The 17,304-nt window shown below is 40.6% G+C and overlaps 1 protein-coding gene across 3 annotated transcripts in view; it reads right to left on the bottom strand.

The window, feature by feature from the left end:
* The window catches only part of USF3 (upstream transcription factor family member 3), a 49,296-nt gene extending 42,994 nt beyond the window's left edge, over nt 1-6,302 (bottom strand). For all 3 annotated transcript variants that reach the window (XM_082460115.1, XM_082460114.1, XM_082460116.1), the window contains exon 1: nt 6,027-6,302. The gene's annotated coding sequence lies outside the window, so the exon portion shown is untranslated. The remainder of the gene's footprint in view (nt 1-6,026) is intronic.
* Nucleotides 6,303-17,304: the final 11,002 nt, after the last annotated feature.

Here is a 17,304-nt window from a genome sequence, read left to right as displayed (position 1 = left end):
TCTATCATTCTGCTTCTTTCCTCCTTTCCTATGAAACTTCTCACCCTTCCGTCACTGGCCCATCTCTCCTAAAGCCCATGGCAGTATGCCTTCTGATTACTCCTGCCAACCGAAACTGCTTTCTTAGAGGTCGGGGGCTATTTTTCACCAAGTCAAAGGTCTTCTCCTCGCTGCAGGATTTGAGGCTGCTGATCGCTGCCTTTTCTTGAAATTCTCTCTCCCAGGCTGTCTTCCTCTCTCCAATTATGCATCATCTTTCTCTAACATGAATCCTTGTCTTTCTCTCACTTTGACTTCCAAGGCTGAATGCTTTTTTCTATTTGCTTTTTCCCTGCAAAGTTTCAAATTGTTTCTGTGTAAAAGCTGTTACGTTTTTTACAATAAAGCTATATTTCAACACTGATCTTGTTCCAAATCTTTGGTTAGGCAAAGCTCTCTTCAGAACAATTCATTTCAAAACCAATAAACAGGAGTCTGTTTGCAACACGTCAAATGGCCTTGCCTCTTAAGGGACCTATTTCCAATTTCTCCATTTTATCGACGACACCAAAATTTTAACATGGCTTTAAACTCAAAAGTAACCTTCAGATCTTCTCACCGAAGCCTATCAATTTGTTTCACAATGTGCTTCTCATGTTTGTCACTACCACCTTAGATGAGTGCCCATTTTACACAGGTCTGGCTCTTTTTTGCTCCCAGTCTTTTCCCTATTCTCCAATGTCTCATTCATCTTTCCATTGCACTGTATCCCATCACATGCCTGTCCTGCTCCAGAATCTACAGTACCATTTTCCAACATCTACTGTATCAAATCCAAACTCTTGGATCCTACCTTTCATGACTCTACCTCACACTGCCTTCTTTATTGGCAGGGCTCACTCATCCATTTCTACCCAGTACAACACACAGAGGAGCAGGGTTATACAGCTGATCACATCATCTACTCTTCCCTCCTCCCCAGTTCAGACTGATTTTTCCCTGTGCTCCTTATCATCTAGTTTATTTTTTGCTAAATCTATGCTATTTTCCCACTGACACAACTTTTCCACTTTGCTCTGCTTATCCAAATCCTATTAACTCTTTAAAGCCCAGTGCAAATCTGTCCTCTTCTATAAAACCTTCCCTAACATTTTCAGCTAAGACTAAACCTTCTACCTTTGTTCTGGACTCTTATCACTCCCACTTCTTAGCAATTTTGTTACAAAAGTATATCCTTTCTCTCATATATTATTAATCTCTCCTTCCCTATTAGTGCTTTTACATTAAAATGTATTATTCATTTTTTTCCCATTTAAAAGATTAAAAATTTTTTTTTTCCTTTTCTGACCTTGCCACAGATTCTAGATGTTCCTATTCTCTTCTCTCTTCCCACCATCAGGCTCCTTGAACAAGTAGTTTATACTCACTGTCCTTTCTTCCTCACTTCCCAGTCACTCTTCAACTCCCTGTTACATGGCTTTTATTCCTAAAACTGTTTACATCAAGCTCACACATCAAGATCTCCACACTGCCAGATCCTACGAACTCTGTAGGAAATATCTTGTTTTTGGCCTTCTGGCAATACCACCTCGCTCTTCCTTTGGACAGCTTCTCTGTCTGATTCCTGAGGTTTGATATGACTATCAAACATGGGCTCACCTCTGGGGTGGGCACAGGGCTGACCAACAAGACTCTGTGCACAAGGAGGAAAACTGGCTGATGCTGAGTTAGCCCCACAGACCCATGTGATCCTAGAAGCTGCTTTCTCTGGTCTTCCCAAGGCTTCATTATTCTACCTTCCTTCACTTCCATGAACTTACCAGTATCTATCCATAAATCCCCCTTTTCTGCTTAAGTTAGCCAAAGACAATTTCTGTTGCTTTAACCAAAGAGAAATTGATCCTGCAATTGGAGTAGAGGTAGAAGTGGTACCTCTCATGGTTACACTACAAATTTCTTCTCCCTGTCACCTTCACTACAGGCATCTGCTGTTTAAGAAATTACAGTAGCTAAGGGGAGACTGCTTTTGCCAAGGGACCCAATAATGGCTTCATTAATTTGGAGGGAAGGCTGTCTGGGGCTCCTCATGCAGCCAGGTAATAGACAAAAGGGAAGTCACAGGGAGCATAGGTGGGAACTGGGAGAACCCTGGGGCACCTCTATTTACTAATACTAGCAGCAAAATTACCACACTACTGCTACATTACACAGACAAGGTCTGCCAGGGCTCAGACCTCTCAGGAATAAAAGTTTGCAAACCACACATGTCTGACTCCAAAGTCCATGCTCTTTAACATACCACTTTCTACCACGACAATCTACTGGTAGCTCCTTAATCAAGAAATGCCCTCTCTCCTTTCCATGCCTTTGCACCTATCACTTTGTTTGGAATGCTCATATCAACTTTCCAACTGGGAACTCCTAATTATCCTCTTTGAAACTTTCTCTGATCCCTAGAGGTTAGTCCCAAACATCCTGACATAATACATACTCTACAATATCTTAACAGGAAATACACTCTATATGCTTATTGGCTATTCCCACTGGACCGTAAGCTTCTAAATGGTAGACACCACATCTTCCATATTTGTATGCTCAACAATTAGTACTCAGTATGGGAGTAATAAATGTCTATTGAAGGAATATCTGGTTTTTCTTAATTTTACGTGGTATTAATCACTGCATCATCAATTTTGAGTACTTACGTTTAAATTAGCTAATGAATATTGTGTTCAGTCCCTTATTTGATATGATGCTCTCCAATCCTCCCAGTAAGTCTAAAAACTTCTTGAGAGCTGAGTTCACACCATTTACTACTTCTGTATTCTCTTTAGCGCCTAAGAGTACTGGACACATGGTAAGCACTCAATAAATACTTGATGAACTGAATTAAAAACAGGATATTAGCACATTAATAGGAGCAACTTATTATGCCCTACTGATCTAATTAAAAGATCTGGACTTCTGAAGTAGTGCAATTGTACCCGTATGGAAAATTTAACGAGAAAAAGAAAAATTATCTAATTGGACAGTTAACAGCTTTTCTCTTAGAGTTCCACAAATATTTTACAGATAACAAGAGTCGACTTCCAGAGCTTAGAATAAAAGACTCAAGGTATATATCTCCATGCATATTGGAAGGATGATTACATGTTTAAGCGATCTATCATAACCATAATTACTTAAATTCCACTAATCCTTAATAAATCCATAATAGGAGTCTAGGACATAAAAATATTTAATAGTGAAATCAATTAATGCCAAATCAACCTATGCTAAAGATGTATATGGTTATCTTTGCATAATATATAACACAACATTTACTCATTTCACAAACATTTTTTGAGTGCCTACTAATAAGTGCTATGTTAGGTCCCAGAAGTACAAAGATGAAGAGAACACAGTTGCTATGTTCACGGGGTTCTAGCTCCACATGCTGCAATGGTATTTAAGAATACAGTGTGAATCGTACCTCCTGGAGCTCTCAATGTGGACGCTTTAGGGGTAGCAGGCTCATGGAGAAGGTGGATAAACACATACTCAACGGCAATGTGATTAGTGTTAACACAGAAATAAGTACAAGCTGTTATGGGGCCACAGAAGAGAAAATAATCAACCTACTGAAGAAGTCAGGAAAATACATGGAAGAAACTGACATCCATACATGAATTCAATGTGAGTTAAGGTGTGAGGAAGCTACCACAACAGAAACATCTGGGATGGAATCAAACCTGAAACTATGGTTGCAAGCAGAGTGGGGAGGTTTCAAAGCAAATCAATCCAACTCACAGCAAACTGCTGTAGAAGAGCGAAAAATAAAATACTCCTTGCCGTTAAGTTTGAGAATAATGAAACACATATACAAAATAAGTTATAAATAAGTTTATTAAAGAAAAAGAAAGTTAAACTACCACATGATGTAACCACAAAGGGAGTCTTTTAAACAATATGTGGATTAAAATTTCAAAGGGAGCCAATCACTAAAGAGAAAGAGCTGTCCAGGAAAACCTTCATTAAAGTTTAGGGTTAGAACTGCTGTCACTGGGGAGAGGGAGCACAGGGAGGGGCATCGATATGCTGAGAAAGACCAATGTCATTAACAAAAGCAGGGATCTGAACTGCATATCTGTGGGACCACAAGGAGGCTCATGTTGGGAAGTAGTGGGGGGAAAGCTGGACACATGGGTGAAGGCCTAATTTAGAAGAGCCTGGAACGCAAGCCTAGTAGATTGGACATTGTTCTAGACACATAGTAGTTCTCAACCCTGACTGCTGAATAGAAACACCTGGGGAGCTTTAAAAAATACACCTACAGCTGAGGTTAACCCCACATCAAAAGTAAGAGACTCTCTGGGGCAAGCAGTCTGGGCATTAAAATGTAAAAGTACATAAGATGATTCTACTGTATAGTCCAGACTGAGAACCACTGGGTTAGAGGATAAAAAGGTAAGACATGAAAGATATGGTTAAGACCCAAGCTTGATTCAGTCTCTGTTTATAAGCAACAATTTTGAGCTGACTGCCTGTGGAAGCTTATCTCCTAACTTGAGTTAAACATTCTCAGTTTTCTTGTTTCTTTTCCCTTGTTGACAATGCTAAGGTCTGAAAATAGGAAAACAGCAGATCAATTTCTCTTACCTGCCTATTTCACTGACTGCACAGTCTGCAACTTTAGAATTTTATTTCCATGAAATAAAATTCATGGAATTTTATTTATAGCATTTCAATCCTATGCTGCCCTTGAATCCCTGCAATGAGGTGCTTTTATTCCAAAGAATGTTCTAGGCTGCATGCATGTCTGGATTTTATAAAACTTCTTTTTTAAATATAGAGAGAATGTAATACCTATGTATAAAAAAAGTCATACTGCTTAGATTAGAGCAAAACGTGAGATTAAGTTCTTCTTTACACTGTTCCTGAGACAGGATACTTTTCCTGGTTTCAGAAGTGCAATGATTACAAAGTACTTTGCTTATTTTGTAACAATTACTTTTAAAGTACTTCGCAAATAAAGGGAAACACCAAATGTATCCCATACAGCAACTCTGTACTACATTAAACACGCATCCTGTGTAGGAGGAAAAAGTCATCAAAGTGATTAGAGTGCATGACAGCCTGTTGATCCTTCAAAAAGCAGGTTTGCTGGTTTGCTTGATTGCTTTTTAAGAAAAAGCAAAGGTACAAATATGCATCAGAATCCATGTTACTCGCGGAAGGGTTTATTCAAGAAACCCGTACTTTGATAAGTAAGCAACTGTCTTTTTCCCGCAAACTTAAGTTAGCCACAACTGTCTAGTTTTGTGTGGTGTTAGGTCAATATATCTACTTAATAGTAAAAACAGCATGAGAACGTAAGCTGGAAGTCTTTAGCTGGGATCCCACATATAGGTTTATGCATTCTCTTATTTCCAGATAAAGTTAATAAATTCAAAGGACCATATCCCACTGTAACCGTAGTGGGGGGAGGGGGAAGGGGACAGCGGGTATGGGAGAATCGTTCCTATTCAGAAAGGAAAAGAAAGGCTTCTAAAAAGAAGACGCAAGCCTAACTCTCCGACATAGGTGTCAGAGTTAAAAAGCAAGTCACAGGAGTCTGACCAGTGGGTCCGAAGGAAATTCGGAGGGCAAGGAAAGAAGAGGGAATGAAGGAAACAGGAAAAGGTGAAGAAGGCGGGCAAAGGCCATCCGGTATGAACCTGAATGCCCAGCTCTTTATGCACCCGGGGCAGCGTGGAGCCCTTCTCGCCCCGCGCGCATGTCGGGGGTCGGGACGCAGCGCGAGCCCCCCACGGGCCTGGCACCAGGCGACGCGGGGCGCCGGGAGGTCGGGGAGAAGAGGGGTGCGCGCACCTTCGGCGCTCGCGCCCCACTAGGCTCCGCACGCAGGGGTCCCCAGGAGGAAGACACACTTTGCACAGCCCTCGCCTCCGGGAGCGGGGAAGGGGTGGGTGGAGCAGAGCCCGGAGCCGCCCCCCGGAGCCGCCCCCGCAGCCCCGGCCCCCGCCCCCCGCCCCGGCTGTCAGCGGCCCCCTCCAACAGTCACTCACCCCGGGGCTGCGTGGTCTCGGCCGCGGCGGCGGCGGCGGCGGCGACCCCAGCCTGGGTCATGATCCCAAGCGGGTTCCGCAGGGTTGTCCGACCGCCCGGGCGAATCTCTCAGTCTGCGGCCGCCGCCTGCTCCTCTGGGGCTGGGGGAGCGCGGGCCCAGGCCCTCCTCTCCCCCCGCCCCCGCCGCCTCTTCCTGCGGCCACTGCCGCAGCTGCGAGCCCGAGCCTTCAAGGCCGGAGACCCGGCGGCAGCGCGGCCTCAACTTTCCCAGCCCCCCTCCCCCCGCCCCTCCCGGCCCCTCCCCCCGCCCCTCCCGCGGCCGCCGCTCGGCTCGCGAACAGCCTATCCTGGGTGCACCGCGGTCCCGCCTCTGCCACTCATGGCACCAATCCGATCCCGGGGAGGCTGCCGTGGTAGCCGATCAGAACCCGAGACGCCGTTGCGCTCGGCTAGAGGGCGGGAGGAGGTGGAGGGAAAAGTGAAGAGTGAACGGGCCTCTGGCGGCCCAATGAGGAGGGTCGGGGGGCGGAGGTGTGCAAGTTAGGTTGAAGGAACAGGAAATATTCTTAAAGGTAGAGTGATGGGCAGGACGGAAAGCCAGTAGGTGAATGGGAAAGAGGTGGGCCTGGTTCCTTAAAGGGGACGCCTTGAGAACCCAGAAAAGGAGGTGTTTTAAGAAACTTCTTTGTATCATGGTCTCTGTTCTGCTTTACACGTCTTCGGTAGGAGTTTGGAAGTGGAAAAACTGGAAAGGAGGAGGGCACGGAAGGCTTTCAGAAACGATTAGAGAGATCCTCTTAGCCTAGAGGGCAGGAAGGCGGGTTGATGCCTCTGTAACACAGGAGGTGGTGAAGAGAAAAGAGAATGCAGACGTCTCCGGCTGCCATTTCACTGGAAGATCGTTGCCGACCTGACGCTGCTCAAATTTGTTGGCTGTGGTCATCTGTCATTTTTCATTTGCCACAAAGGCGGATTCCTGCGAACTGGAGATGACAGTGTTCAGAAATGTCCTGGGGGCCTCCTAGCTGGGGGAAGCGAATATGTGACGTTCGGGGATGGGATTTGGAACTTCAAGCTTGGGTTCTTATAGACCTAGATCTGGGAGGTACAGAGCTGCGGGTGATGGCATGGAGACCTGAGGGTCTGCTAATTCCAAGATGGGTTTGAGGCCCTGGAACCGTGGTCACAACTCCCTTTTCCTGGTTTTACTTCCTATTTCATAACCCCTCCTCCCCTGAAACAGGTGTCCTCCACCTAGTGGTGGTGAAAGATTTCCAAGAGCTTCCACCACCAGGTTCGGAAATGTCCCAGATCTTACATGTCCAGGGGCTAGACCAGGCAACTTCCAGAAGGTGCACACAGGGCATGGCATAGTGGGAATTACTTGAGCCTGTGTACAGAGGAAGCTGACCTTGTATTGGGAAAAGGTGTAAAGTTAAACAGTAACCACACCTTATGTTTGTACAGCAGTTTAAAAGCTATGATGAAACAGAAGGCCTTTAGTGTTACTTGTAAACTATGGCATGATAAACAGCCTGGAAATTTTCTTTAACTCTTGTATCTCAGCATATAAAGTTCTAGCCTCTGAATGCATTTAGCATACCCAAATCAAAGCTGCAGATAAGAAAGACCCTAGGATTCAGAGCCTAATAGTAATGCTAATATAGCGCCTGAAATTGTATAGTATTAGTATGTCCAGCTGTAGGAAATAATTTCCATTGTGATCAGAATATAAGGTATTCTGGTTAAAAATTATTCTGGTTAATAAACATCATATCTCGGGTATGTATGATTTTCTAAGCAAGTGCAATGCATCGAGCCTAAAGTAAAATAACACAAATAGTTTTGACAGTTCAGAAAACAGTTATTAAGAGTTTCTTTGGACCACCATTGAAAACATACATGAATACCTTTCTGGCACAGTGTAGAAATGTTAAATAAGATAAATTTCTATTTGATAAAAGGTGGGGGTGGTAAATTGGGAATTTGGGATTAACAGATACAAACTATATAAAAAACGAGGACCTACTGTATACCACAGGGAACCATATTTAATATCTTGTAATAACCTATAATGGAAAAGAATCTTAATCACTTTGCTGTACCCCTGAAACATTGTAAATCAGCCATACTTCAATAAAAAATTAAAAACAACAACAACAGAAAGGTCTGAATGTTCGCTTTTTATTTTAATCCTCATTCCTGACTGAAGCCCAAGTCCCAATCATAGATCTCTTCATTGACTTTGCCTAGTCAACGTTGGTTTACTGCTCTAGATGAGAGGATGACATCAGAATATCGCACCAGTCCAATTCCCCGCTAGCTGACATGTGCTTATAGTGCCTACACTGATAATAAAATATGGTGGCCAAGTGAAACTGGTCTCCCTGCCTCTAGGCCAAGTCCATTTTTCACACCGCTGGAGTAAATCTGATTTTCACCCACATACTTAAGATCCTTCAATGGCTCTAAAAGACTCTTTGCACCACTTACAAGCCCCTTGCTTGCCTCCCCAGTTTCATTTCCTGCCATCTCTTTTTTCCTGTTCCTGGGGATGAAAGACTGGGGGACGGAGGGGTTCTCTGGGCTCTGCTCTACCCAACACCTCTCTTCTCCCAGAGGAGGGGCCCGCGCAGAGTGTGCCTCCTCGCGGGGGACCCCTGCGTGCGGAGCCAGGTGGGGCACGAGAATGGGGGGTACGCGCGCCCTTCTTCTACCCAACATCCGGGCGCCCTGTGTTGCAGGATGCCAGGCCCGTGCGGGGCTCACTCTGGGCCCCTTCCCCAGATGCGTGCAGGGCTAGAGAGGCTCCAAGCTTGCGTGTTCTTTTTAGAAGTTTTCAGAAATGAATGGCAGCGGTACAAGCGAACGGTCAGTTGTTTTCCAGGATGGTTGTAGTATTTCGCATTTTCAACAGAAATCTATGCGGATTCCAGGTACTCCACATCGCCAACCCTTGACATGGTCAGTCCTTTTCATTGTAGCCCTATGGTGAGTGTGAAGTGGTCTCTCGTGATTTTAATTTGCACTTCACTAATTACTACTGGTGTTGAGCATATGTTCCATGTTTATTGGACAGGTGCACATCTTCTTTGGTAAAGTGTTCAAATCTTTAGCCCATTTTAAAAGCAGGATGCTTGTCTAGTTATTGAGTTGTAAAAGCTCTTTGTACCCTCTGGATAAAAGTTCTTTCTCAGATATATGTTGTGCAAATATTTTCACCTAGTCTGTATCCTGGGGGGAGGGGGACAAAACCAAGATCGCTTTCTTAAGGTATCTTCCAGGCTACATAGCCTTTATCAGATGTGTGATATACAATATATTCTACCAGTTCTGGGTTGTCTTTTCATTCTCTTAACTGTGTTTTTCAAATAGCTGTTCTTAATTTTCAGTCCAATTTATCAATTATGTCTTTTATGAATTATGCTTATGGGGTCATATCTAAGAAATCTTTGACTAACACAAAGTCACACAGATTTTTCTATTTTTCTTCTAGAAGTATTATAGTTTCATGTTTTATATTTAGATCCATGGTGCATTTTAAATTAATTGGTGTATATCGCAGAACTATGGATGAAAAATTCTTTTGTATTGGGAATAAGGATTATATTTTTGTATTGGGAAGTCCAGTTTTCAAGCACCAATTGTGGTTTTTTAGTTTGTTTGTTTTTCTTTCTGGCCGCACAGCGTGGCACGTGGAACTTCCCCAACCAGGTATTGAACACAACCCGTGCCCCCCTGCAATGGAAACAGCAGTCCTAACCACTGGACCACCAGGGAAGTACTCAAGCACCAACTGTAAAGACCATCCTTCTTCCACTGAGATGTCTTTGTACCTTGGGCAAAAATCAGTTGACCATGTATGTGTGGTTGTTATTTCTGGACTCTATTCTGTTCCATTGATCTATTTGTTGATCTTGACACCAATACCATACTGTTTTAATCACTGCAGCTTTTTTTTTTTAATTCACTGCAGCTTTATAAGTCTTGAAGTCAGGTAGTGTATGTAAGTCCTCCAATTTTCTTGTTCTTAAAAAAATTGTCTTAACTGTTCTAGGTCTTTCGCATTTCCACATAGACTTAAGCTTGTCAAGTTAAGAAGATAAAAAAAAGCCTGCTAAAATTTTGAGTGGGATTTATAATTCTATTTGGGAAGAAATTACAACTTAATATTGAGTCTTTGGATTCATGAATGTGTTCTCTCTCTCCATTTATTTGGGTCTTTTAAATTTTTCTCTGAGGAGTGTTTTATAGCTTTCTGTAAACAGGTCTTGCATGTATTTTGCTAAATTTATCTCTAAATATCGCATATGTTTATGCTATATTAATTTAAATTTCTAATTTTAATAGCTGGATATACGATTGATATTTGTATCTTGTGGACTTGTTACACTCACTTATTAGTCCTAGTAGTTTTTTTTTTTTTTTTTATGTTATCTTAGCATTTTCTACTACATCATATTATCTGCAAATAAATTTTCTTTCTTTCTATCCAATCTACCTACAGGCTTATTGTTTCTTTTTCTTGTCTTACTGGACTGGCTAGGGCTTCCAGGGCAATATTGTATAGAAGTGGTGAGAGCAGTCATCCTTGCCTTTTTCACAATCTTACACATAAAACATCCCGTTTTTCACTATTAAGTATGATGGCAGCTGTAGGGTTTTTACAGATACCCTTTCCAAGTTAATTTCCTTTTTATTCCTTTGTCATTGAAAGTTTTTATCATGAATGAGTACTGAATTTTTCTGCATCTACTGAGATAATCATGAGGGATATTGGTCTACTGTTTTCTTGTAATGTCTTTGTCTGGTTTTGGTACTAGTAGAATGCTGTCCTCATAACATGAGTTAAGCAATATTCTTTTTTCTACTATTTCTTGAAGAGTGTAGAATTGGTATTATTTCTTCCTTAAATATTTTTTAGAATTCACAAGAGAAGCCATCTGGGCCTGAAATTTTCTTTCCAGGAAGGATTTTGACTACAAATTCAGTTTCTTTCATACATATAAGGCTATTCAAGTAACCTATTCTTTATTTTTTTCTAATATTTGACTTTTTTTTTTTGGTATCAGCTTTATTGAGATATAATTCACATACCTTACAATTCACCCATTATGGTTGAATAATATTCCATTATACGCATGTGAAACATTTTGTTTATCCATTCATCAGTTAATGAACATTTGAGTTGCATCCACTCTTTGGCTACTATGAATAACACTGCTATGAACACTCATGTACAAGTTTTTGTGTGGATATGTTTTAATTTCTCTTGAAATTATATACTTACATACCTAAGAGTGGAACTGCTGAGTCATATGTTCAACCTTTTGAAGAACTGCCAAACTCTATTTCTTTTTGGGTGACCTGAGTGACTTGTGCCTTTCAAAAAATTTGTCCATGTTATTTGTTGAATTTATTGAATAAAGTGGTTTGCAATATTCCTTTATTATCTTCTTTTTATTGTAAGTTCTGTAGTGATGTCCTCTCTTTCTTTGCTGATGTTGGTAATTTGTGTCTTCTGTGTAGGGGGTCGGGGGGAGTGGTCAGTCTGGCTAGAGGAGAGGTCTATCAATTTTAGTTTTTCAAAGAAGTACCTTTTATTTTCATTTAATTTTTCTACTCTTACTGTTTTCAATTTGATGGCTTTCTGCTCTTTATTATTTCCTTCCTGCAGCCTACTTTAGGTTTAATTGGCTCTTCTTTTTCTAGTTTCTTAAGGTAAAACCTTAGATCTTTGATTCAAGATCTCATATACAAGCAACAAATATTTACCGTATAGCACAGGTAACTAGATTCAATATCTTGTAATAAACTATAATAGAAAATAATCTGAAATAAATAAATAACTGAATTACTTTGCTGTGCACCTGAAACACAATATTCTAAATCAACTATACTTTAAGGGAAAAAAAAAAGATCTCATATACACATTTAATGCTATAAATTATCTTTTTTTTTTTTAAATGGTAGTTTCTTCTTTTTTTTGACTTTTTAAAATTAAATTAATTAATTAATTAATTTTGGGCTGTGTTGGGTCTTCGTTTCTGTGCGAGGGCTTTCTCCAGTTGTGGCGAGTGGGGGCCGCTCTTCATCGTGGTACACAGGCCTCTCACTGTCGTGGCCTCTCTTGTTGAGGAGCACAGGCTCCAGACGTGCTGGCTCAGTAGTTGTGGCTCACGGGCCTAGTTGCTCCACGGCATGTAGGATCTTCCCAGACCAGGGCTCAAACCCATGTCCCCTGCATTGGCAGGGAGATTCTCAACCACTGCACCACCAGGGAAGCCCCTATAAATTATCTTTTAAGCATTTAATCCTACAGCTTTGACATATTGTTTTCAGTTTCCTTCTATTCAATTTTTTTCTAACTTCTCTTGCAATTCCTTTTTAGACACATGAGTATTTAGAAGAATGTTGCTTAATTTCCAAATATTTGGGGGATTTTCCAGATTTATTGATTTCTTGTTTAGTTCTGGGGTGGTTAAAGGATGTGGTTTGCATAGTATCAATCCTCTTTAATATATTGTGACATATCATTTACCAAGAGTTCAAAATCTCTATAGCAGAAGATTTGTCTATTTCTCTTGTCAGTTTTCTCTTATTATTAGGTTCACATTCATTTAAGATTATATTCTCTTGGTGGATTCCTTTATCATAATATCCCTGGAAATATATTTTGTTCCAAAATCTACTTTGGTATTAATTTAGCCACTCCAACTTCCCTTTCATTTGTGTTTACATGGTATATCTTTTCCACCCCTCTTCTGGTTCACTTGTATTTAAAGTGGGTTTCTTATAGGTAGCATGTTGTTTTGTTTAATTCAGTATGAAAAATCTCCGCCTTTTAATTGGTGTGTTTAGACTATTTACATTCAATGTAAGGATCAATATGGTTGTATTTGAAGTTTCCATCTTGCCATTTTCTATTTGTCCCATCTATTCTTTGTTGTGTACAATTTTATACCTTGCCTTCTTCCACTTCAATCATATTGTTAGTTTTTAAAAGCTGGGTAATACTGAGATATCATATTTATTGTGAACATTATTATACAGCTCAGCCCCTTAACTAATTGTGACCTTGAGAAAGTTACCTTCTCTAAGCCTGTTTCTGAAACTGTAAAATGGAGCTAATGAAAGTTCCTACCACAAAAGACTGTTGTGTGAATTCAGTGAGAGCATCTCGATCAAAGTGCCTGCCACATGGTAATCTTTCAATAAGTGTGATAGTAATGAATGAATTCAATGCCAGACAGTGGGGTTAGGCCCTGAGGATGCACGTATTTTCAAATTCTCATCATTTAGGTAAAAATAAGGCCATACTTCTGTAAGGTGCCTTATTAGAGTTTCCTTTTCCATTAATTGTATTTCCTTTGTGAATTATGTCCTTTCACCATCAAAAGATCTCAATGTTTTTCTTAGGTATGAGCTCTTTAGACAGAAAAACTGTGTTAATGCAAAATTTTGCAGTCCCCTTTCTAATACACTTATTTGTAAATGTTAAATCTGACCATATTTTTAAAACTTTATGATTTTTGTAACTTTCCTGGAGGACATGCCTATTAGAATTTTTTTAAACTTCACTCTTTCAGACATTTTTACAGGCATTTTATATTCTTCACATCCACGAATGTGGTATATCACCACTTTATCTCTTCCATTAGTTCATTCAGTTTCAAAGGAACTTCGTATTTTGTATAAACTATAGCTTTTACTAAATTAATCTCTCTCCTCTGTGATCACTGTGAATGGGTTAGTTTCCCATTATCTAGCTGGTGAGTGCTGACAGTATGCTCCTGATACTTGTGTCTAGCTTTTATTAAACTTAGTTGGTTCTGTACTGAAATGTTGAGATAACTTGGGCTTTTCAATTCCAAAGTTTTACAGTGATCATTGATCTCTCTTTTTCCCCCCACTCTTAGGTATAAAAAGAACATTAACAATTATTCATTTTGTATTGAGAACCAAAGTAAAAATTGACTGAAATGTTTTCTCCAAAATTCTGTAAAATGTATTACACCTACCACTCCAACACAGTACCTCATGGCAATTGAAATAATGTAATGTTTGTTCCCTACCTGTTAAGATCACCAGGGCAGGTCTATGCCTATCTTTTTCACTGTTGTATCGTCAGTGCCTGAACCATTGTGGGTACATTCTTTGACCTTATCTAAGTTACCAGAACATTTTTTTAAAAAAATAACTTTAAGGACTGGCAATAATCCAGGAACCATGCTCTAAATTTGTCCCAGGTTACATATTACTAGCTGGATTTCAATTTGGAGTGAAGAGACACTAGACAATCTCATGTAGGGAAAGAGGGTTTTGCAAGAGAAGGGGAAGCTTTTAGTATGCAGTAGTTGCAGTTAAAATTGCAGGAGTGGGCTTCCCTGGTGGCTCAGTGGTTAAGAATCCACCTGCCAATGCAGGGGACACGGGTTCAAGCCCTGGTCCGGGAAGATCCCACATACCACGGAGCAACTAAGCCCATGCGCCACAACTACTGAGGCTGCGCTCTAGAGCCTGCGAGCCACAACTACTGAAGCCCACACGCAAAGAGCACTGGCTCCGCAACAAGAGAAGCTTGTTGAGAAGCCCGCGCACTGCAACGAAGACCCAACGCAGACAAAAAAGAAAATTAATTTTTAAAAAATTGCAAGAGTTATCAGTGTTTCAACTATAACCAACTAAATAAGACGTCTGATGAAACCTGCACAGTATGAACAAAGGTCATGTAGATTTACTTATATGTAAAACAAATGAATTGAATCAAGTCCCTAATAGGTGGTCTTTCCTAGTGTCTGTCATCAGAACAAATTTGTTAGAGAAGAGAAACCAATGATGAAGGAAGACCTAGGGAGGTAGAAGTTTTCTTTGGATTTTGATGCAAAAGGTCAAATTTTGTGGAAGGTCATTCTTAATTTGGCTAATAGTATAATCTCCAGCTAAGATGCCAGTTGAGCTAGTTTGCTGTTTCTAAATTGTAGCTTCCTCAAGGCAGTTTAGAATGGTATAGGCTGAGAATTGGGGGACAAGCAGAAACTCTACAAAATGTAACTTAGATGGTTTCTGTTGTATAAATTCTGAATTTGTATCCCTTTTGCACTCCCTTTCATATTTTTAGTCTCAGCTCTTCTATGGGAATTAGGCTTTTTGTTTATACTCAAACTAACGTTAAAGAAAGCAAGTCAGCACAGGGAATATTCCTCTCCACCAAGTTCCTTCCAAAGTTAAGGTAAAGTCAAGGTCCTTGGAGGCTCTGGTTATTTTAGTAAAGAAGCTGGCCTCTACTTAGACATGAATTCTATGTAAATTAATTAGAATTTTACTTCCCTTTAAAGAGACTATGATTCTTATCTGCCTAGTTCATTGACATATCCCTAAAGCTTAGAATAGTAGGTGTTCAATAAATTCGCAAAAACAATTTTCAACATTTACATCAGCGAAAAGCAGATAACTTTCTCACATTGGAAGATGGTAAGGATAAAGAAAGTCATTAAACTGCTTTTAGACTGCTATAAGAAAGCCCTCATCTTACCAGATTTTACTGTTCTATATACTGATTATTTCAAGTTGTGTATTCAAATTTCACCTGCATAAGCAGTTATACTTGTACCTGTTTTTAGTATAGTTTTATTTCACTTTAGTATAGAGATTACTAGTGACAAATAGGATTTAAGATTGTTCAAATCTTTATAGAGAACTTTTTTTTTTTTTAAATAAATTTATTTATTTATTTATGGCTGCATTGGGTCTTCATTGCTGTGCAGGGGCTCTCTCTAGTTGCAGCGAGCAGGGGTTATTCTCCGTTGTGGTGTGCGGGCTTCTCATTGTGGTGGCTTCTCTTGTTGCGGAGCAGGGGCTCTAGGCGCGAGAGCTTCAGTAGTTGTGGCACGCAGGCTCAGTAGTGGCTCGTGGGCTCTAGAGCGCAGGCTCAGTAGTTGTGGTGCACGGGCTTAGCTGCTCCGTGGCATGTGGGATCTTCCAGGACCAGGGATCGAACCTGTGTTCCCTGCATTGGCAGGCGGATTCTTAACCACTGCGCCACCAGGGAAGTCCCTATAGAGAACTTTTGATATTGCCAGTACAGTTTCTAAAAGATGAACTAGATGAGCTCAGAAGTTTGGTCAAGGAAACCAAGAAAAACATTATAATCAGGTATCTTCTTGAGGGTACAGCCATTTAACGTGATTTAATTTATACTACTTAGATTCCTTTATAAAGGATGTCTTGAGGGTTTTTAAAAATATTTATTTATTTGGTTGCACCGGGTCTTAGTAGCAGCAGGTGGGCGGGCTCCTTAGTTGCGGCACACGAACTCTTAGTTGCAGCATGCGTATGGGATCTAGTTCCCTGACCAGGGAACGAACCTGGGCCCCCTGCATTGGGAGCGCAGAGTCTTACCCACTGCGCCACCAGGGAAGTCCCAAGGATGTCTTGAGTTTTTGAAGACAGTAAATAAATAAGAGTAAAAACCGGGACGAAATTCAGGTATGTGGCAGATTAGTTTCAGTATATCAGGAATAACTAATTCCAAGTTCACTCACTCCAAATATCCCTGCACAACAGACTATTTTCCCAAATGTTGGATTTAAGCTTCCATCACAAATTAATATAAAAACAGGCTATAAGTCTTTGAGATTTAAATTCCAGCCTGTTTAAGTGGTGATTGATTCATGTTAGCTTTATGCTCCCAGTTATTCTTGGAGTAGGCTTTGATTCTAGATACTTTTTACCAAACTGTTTTAGAGAATTGAAAATGTTGAGAACTTCTGCCCCAGTAACAGATTACATATTCTCTTCACTTTACATTCCTCAATGTTCTGTCAAGATAACTATACCTATCGATACATTTAAAAATCTGACTCAAGCCTTTTTTTCCATATGGCTATGCTACTTGGCTGTATCTTAAACTAGGACTAAATTCCTGTAGTACAGCACTGTAAAGAAGTCCAATTCAGGACCCTCTGTCATATGGTTTATTCCCTGAAAAATTCTCAAAGGCTCATCACTCCTACTCATCCCCACAGTACTCAACTTCCCAGGAATGTTCAGATCACACAACTAGAAAAGCACCAACCTGGGAGACAGATTAGTGAGCCCAGGCAGTTGAAAACCCAACCCTAAGAGCAGAACTTTTAGGTCCACTCCCTATTTCTTTAACATTCTTTTTTTTCAAAATTAATTTATTTACTTATTTATTTGGCTGCAATGAGTCTTAGTTGTGGCACGCGGGATCTAGTTCCCTGACCAGGGATGGAACCTGGGCCCCCTGCACTG

Source organism: Balaenoptera physalus, assembly GCF_965194825.1.
Source record: "Balaenoptera physalus genome assembly, chromosome: 4".
In the NCBI taxonomy this organism is placed as follows: domain Eukaryota; kingdom Metazoa; phylum Chordata; class Mammalia; order Artiodactyla; family Balaenopteridae; genus Balaenoptera; species Balaenoptera physalus.
Note: the sequence above shows the minus strand (reverse complement) of the source record. Positions and strands in the feature narration are given on the sequence as shown.